Source organism: Leptonotus elevatus, chromosome 9 (assembly GCF_054856555.1).
Source record: "Leptonotus elevatus isolate MCC_2025b chromosome 9, RoL_Lele_1.0, whole genome shotgun sequence".
Classification (NCBI taxonomy): Eukaryota; Metazoa; Chordata; class Actinopteri; order Syngnathiformes; family Syngnathidae; genus Leptonotus; species Leptonotus elevatus.
In genome coordinates, this window is record NC_141247.1 from 1,197,921 (window position 1) to 1,203,541 (window position 5,621).

At 43.4% G+C, this 5,621-nt stretch overlaps 1 pseudogene; it reads left to right on the forward strand.

Annotated features, from left to right (window-relative positions):
• Positions 1 to 4,713: 4,713 nt before the first annotated feature.
• LOC147167828 (uncharacterized) lies at positions 4,714 to 5,338 on the forward strand (annotated as a pseudogene).
• Positions 5,339 to 5,621: the final 283 nt, after the last annotated feature.

Below are 5,621 nucleotides of genomic sequence, written 5' to 3' on the forward strand. Positions count from 1 at the left end.
GGGGGGGGGGTGGCGACCCGGACTTTAACGTCCTCGCAGATGAGGCAGAGGACATCTAGTTTTTTATTTATGGAGTCCAGCATACTGACCGAAACGTCCGTAGTGGTTAGATCGTCCATGTCCGTCGCCGAGTCATTTTTTTCTCTTCTTGGAAGGTTTCTCGAAGGAAGGATCCTCCATCGCGCAGCTGTAAAAATATTATATGCTGGTTAAATTTGGATTTGGTTTAGCACAATAGAGCTAGTTCTATCTTAGCAGCAGGGTGCCGCCATGTTGGGTATTCCCGGTCTCGCTGTAGGTCTCGTCACAGCATCTCGCATAGCAGCGTCTCTCTTCCCTGGTCTGTCTACCTGTATCTGAGAGCTTCTAGAAGATGGAATTCGGGCAAGATTGGAATCACCTATGAATAAGATTGGTTTACTACCTCCAGGTCTAGTAGCGAACCTTGCATTGAGTGCGTGGATGGACCAGTGGTTCCCAGCAGCCCTGAGGACCCGGACTGGACACAGAAGAGGCAGTATCAACAACACCAATTGATAGCTTCTTGGTACATGGTATCAGATGCTCATTCTGGCAATTTCCTCTATTTAATAATGATGTAAAGTTTGCATTTTGGCACAATGAAACTGCATTACTGTAAGTCTGTCTTGTCACCATAGGTGAAGTCGTTGCGTTCAGATAAAATAAGTCAGCTGAAACCACATTTTGTTGTTGTTGTTCTTTACCTATCTTTTTTTATTCTCCCATATCGCCCTCTAGTGGTGAATCATAGATTGTACCGCTACAGGGTATTACTACATTGCTGAATTTAGGTGCCCTTTTAAAGAGGAGTCAGTTGACCTTTCCGAACCATTAGTGTGGGGTTCTGATTTTGAAGTTTGTGATTTTACTAATTGTTTTTCTGAGTCCTGGTGAATCTGCACCACAACTGTACGCCTAGGGCTGCGTTTTGGAAGTGTGGCAGGCTCAGGAACGGAATATATATGAACTAGAAGGTGAGCAAGAATTGGGAGCCGAGAGAGAGGATGGGGGTTGAGGTTAGAAAGAGATATAGAAGAAAAAGATTTAGGGTTAGACACAGGGAGAGGGGGGTTGAAATTCTGAAAAAAAACAGGGTTAGGAGACCAAGGAAAGGAGGGGGATGAGGGTTAGAGAGATGCCCAAGAGATGGGAGGTTGGGATTAGCCATAGGAGTAGGGGGGTTGGGGTTAGGAAAGGACGTAGGAAGGGGATTAGACAAAGGAAGAGAAAGGACTTGATTATGGGGGTTAGACAGAGGGGGAGGGTTGGGGTTAGGGAAGGACATAGGAAGGTAGGGTGACCAATCGTCCTGCGCAGCGCAGGCACGCACAGCGTTTCAAGCTCAATTCACGCGTCCCGCAAACTGGAGTCATGTACCGCAAAATCAGTGCTTGTCATAATAATAATAATAATAATAATAATAAATAGTAAATAAATAGTAATCGTAGTAAGAGTAATAATAGTAAGAGTAATAATAATAAAACTTTAATGAGATTTTGGCGTGATACTGTCAGCTGTAACAATGACAACAACAAGGCATAACCAAGGACTTTCCGTGGTAGTCAGACTGTGAGTCGCTCACAAAAAGTCCCCTTCACGGACGCCATACTGTTGTAAACCACAGAGCCGCTGAACCCCCTTAGTTTTCATCGTTGACCCACTTCTGCTTAACACTTTGAATCAAAATACTTTTCTCATTGAAGCTACAACGGCATAACTAGGATATTGTGATGACCCAAAAAAACAAAAAAGTGCGACCATCACACGTGATTGTTTGTTAGCCTCAAGTTGCTATCTTCAGCTAGCCCGTACAATAATACACGGGCAACAACTGCGTGCTAAAGATGAGTCGTAGCTGGTCTGAGCACACACAGCAACATCTCAAGACACTGTTACCTTTGTAAACACTTCACTTGTGATGCGGCATCCCAAGTCACATTCAAATGGCAAACTTTGTCTTCATACGATCAGTGGCACCGTTTGGGGATGGCAATAAGTAAACAAAACATTCTAATTGAGCTGGTGCATTGCCTGAATGTCAGTACATATTGTATATATCGTAATAATTTTGTTATCCTTTAAAGCATTAATATTAATGTGTTCAAATTTAATGAGTTTGTTTTAATGATTTGAGTATGAACCATAGCCATGAATACAGCTGCACAGTATAACTGCTTTGTTTGAATGATTTGAGTATGAACCATAGCCATGAATACAGCTGCACAGTATAACTGCTTAATATGAAATCATAACAAAACCTACAGGCCACCACTGCACATTATTTTGTTGATACACACAAACGTGCAGAGTGTGAAAATGTTTGCACTTCTGGTCTAAACATTACCTTGACAATTTTAGTATTTAAGATGTAAATGTATATTTATGGTGTATGATGTGCAGGCACTTGTACAGAAAATATTAATCAAAAACACCGTAGTATTTATCAGTAATATAATGAAAATGCTGTGAAATGTGTATGTTTACTTTGCAAGTCAATGTACGTGTGCACCCCTAAATTTTCTTCCTGTGTTCCTAAAATGTTTAGTTGGGGGCTGCAGAGCTCCTCACAAAAAAAATATTGGTCTGCAGCCCTGATTTATGTGCTAGTAATGGTTAAACCACCATCAGTGAGTCTGCCCATGGGGAGGGGCCTCTGCATCGCTGAGGTGTGTCCCACATTGTCACTCAGAAACATACCCCTTCCCCGCCTTGGTCTTATTAGCAGTTGGTGACCCTATAGGATGGGGATTAGGCAAGTGAAAAGGAAGAAGGGGATTATGGGAGTTAAGATTGGAGTTAGGCAGGGATTGCGAGTCAGGGTGCCGGTTTGTATGCACCACCGTTTTTGGTCCCAAATGTTGTTGAAGAAAGACATTTAGAAGTGGTGGATATTGCGAAGAGGGCTGCATTCTGTTCAAAGTTGTGCTACTGTTAGCTCCCATAATTAAATTCTGTATCGTTTTTAAAAATATGGAGTTATCTTTTTGCCGTAGCTGACCCTGCCCTGAAAAAGGGGTTAGGGTTAGGCTCCAGGTTCAATTGAGGTGGAAAATGAATAATTCCATTTGACAGTGAGGGAACACTGACCATTTGTTGTTCTTTGGCGTCCAATACTAATATGAAGGTAATTGATTGTATTACTGGTCTCCTTGTTATTAAAGCTTGTAACAAAATAACTGTGTGGCATCACTGTGAAATGAGCCCTTATGGGTACAATCAGAAAAACCAAATTCAGCCCAGCTTGAGTGGGCCCCAGATGGGAGAAAGCTGGGTTGCCCATGTGGGGTTTAGCCAGGGCCCATATGAGGCCCAACTTGAGCCCACCTGCAAAAATTGGCTAAAAGTACAGGCTGATTAAAAAAAGAATACACCAAAGTCATTACGCGATATTTCAAACAATAAACAAAAAAAATAATAATACAAATCTGTAGCTTGTGGGTGGTGTCTGGTCGGTGTTGGATTTCACTTTCCTTTGTTTTCTTTGGTCCTTCCTCAGGTCTCCTGACAACGGCGTTCGGTTTAGGTGAACGGTATGGGATTTTTTTTTAAATAGGTTTTTGGTGAACTAACGAATACACACACGCACGCATGCACGCACGCACACACACACGCACATACACAAAAAAAAGAAAAAAAGCAATGATGATGACATGACCGAATGAACAACACTGGCAGCATGGACAACATCAAGCCGATATGAGAATTCCTCCCAAAACCTCAGGATGTTGCAGTCCACCGTGTTGTTGATTGCACTGCAGCTGTTATTTGATCTTTAATGTCATCAATATTTGCTTTAAGTGTTGGAACATCAACTTTGTCTTAACGTAGCCCCATCTGTTTTTCCCACATGGGGCCACCATGAAATCCCTGGCCAAAATGACTGAAATTTCTGGCCTACCGCTTAAGTCAGATCTGGTGCTGTATTAGTACCGACTTTCGGTACCCAACCCTACATATGGCTCCAAGAGACTTTTTTGTCTTTTGCTCCTTCATATACCTCCAAATTTTCATAGATCTTGCTGAACCGTACAACTGGGGCAGCTTCATTAAAGATTTTTTAGGGGTTGCTAGTGAGTCATTTTTAAATTGCACAAAACACTACAAAATATTGCTCATTTTGCCAGGCCAAATGTATGTGCCAAGTTTCATGAGTTTTCGTGCATGTTTAGGCCCTTAAAATGTGTGTTGTTTTCTTGGCGAACAGTGCGTTGCCACACCCACAGTGATTCCCAAAAACTCACAAACTGCGTGTTCTAACATCATGAAGGCCTTAAACACTCTGCTGAGCAAATATGAGGTGGATCCGGTTAACCCAGTTGGAGAAAAACGTTGAAGAACCTCGAGCTGCCGCAGCTGCGTGCTGTGACAATAGCGAGCGTTTACTAAAACACGCAGATGTGCCAATTTCTGCCAAAGTATAGAACATTTGATAAGACCATTAGAATTACTATGACATTCAATAAATATTAATATACTTACATTAATGGGTCTCCTGCTTTTAGTTATTTCCTGGTGTCGCCATTACTTCCGCCATTGTTTCCGCCTGTGTTGCTGAGGGGCATGTCTGTAGTAAGGGAGAACCTATGGAGAGAGAGAGACATCGGAGAATGAATAAGGCTTTTATCCCCGATTGTTGTCCAGAGGAAGAAGATGACCAGTCGGAGGAGGACGAGGAGGGCGAAGAGGTAAACAATGGCGTACAAGGGCAACTGGCAATCGAAAAACGGGAAAATTGTGTGGTCTCCGACCCACGATGACATTTTAACCCCCCTGCAATACCAATGTCCAGGGCAACGACCTACGCCATAGCCAGGATCAGCACCGTGACGGCGTTCTATTGGTTTTTTAACGAAGAGATCATCCAGCGCATTGTCCAAATAACAAACCTTTAAGGACACATTGAACAATAATGGGATTTGCCAGTGAAAACACAGGACCTGCGGGCGTACCTAGGGTTGTTGATCCTGGCTGGTGTATACAAATCGGAGCACGAGGCAACAATCAGCCTTTGGCACAAATAGACAGGAGCCCCCATTTCTGCAGAGACAATGCCACACGTAAGATTTATAAATATAAGTCGCATCTTACGATTCGATGACAAGTTCATGAGGCCACAGTGTCATCATGAGACAAGATGTCCTCAATTCTGGAGCATTGGAGGACGTGGAACTGTCTACTCCCACGGATGTTCAACCTTGGCTGGGAGTTGTGCATCGACGAGCAGCTGGTCTCTTTCAGGGGCCACTGCTTCTTTCATCAATACATGCCCAGATACGCAAATACGCCATCAAAATCTGGTCGCTATGTCGAAACTTGAAGTCTACACTTAGAAGCCTCCGGGGGGACAGCGGGAGACAAAGCCGGACATGCGCGGTGTCTTAGGGATGTGCAATTCACTAGAGCAGTGGTCGACAACCTTTTTTCCATCACGGACCAGTTCATACAAATCCACAATTTTCGCGGACCGGCAACCCAGTGGGTTGCGCGGTGGGGGCGCGGAGCTTGGCTGTTCGGCGGCTGATTAATAAAAGGCTACAAAACAAATGCAAATCCACTATGTATTTTTAATGTACCTATACTAGCAGCACAAACACCATAAC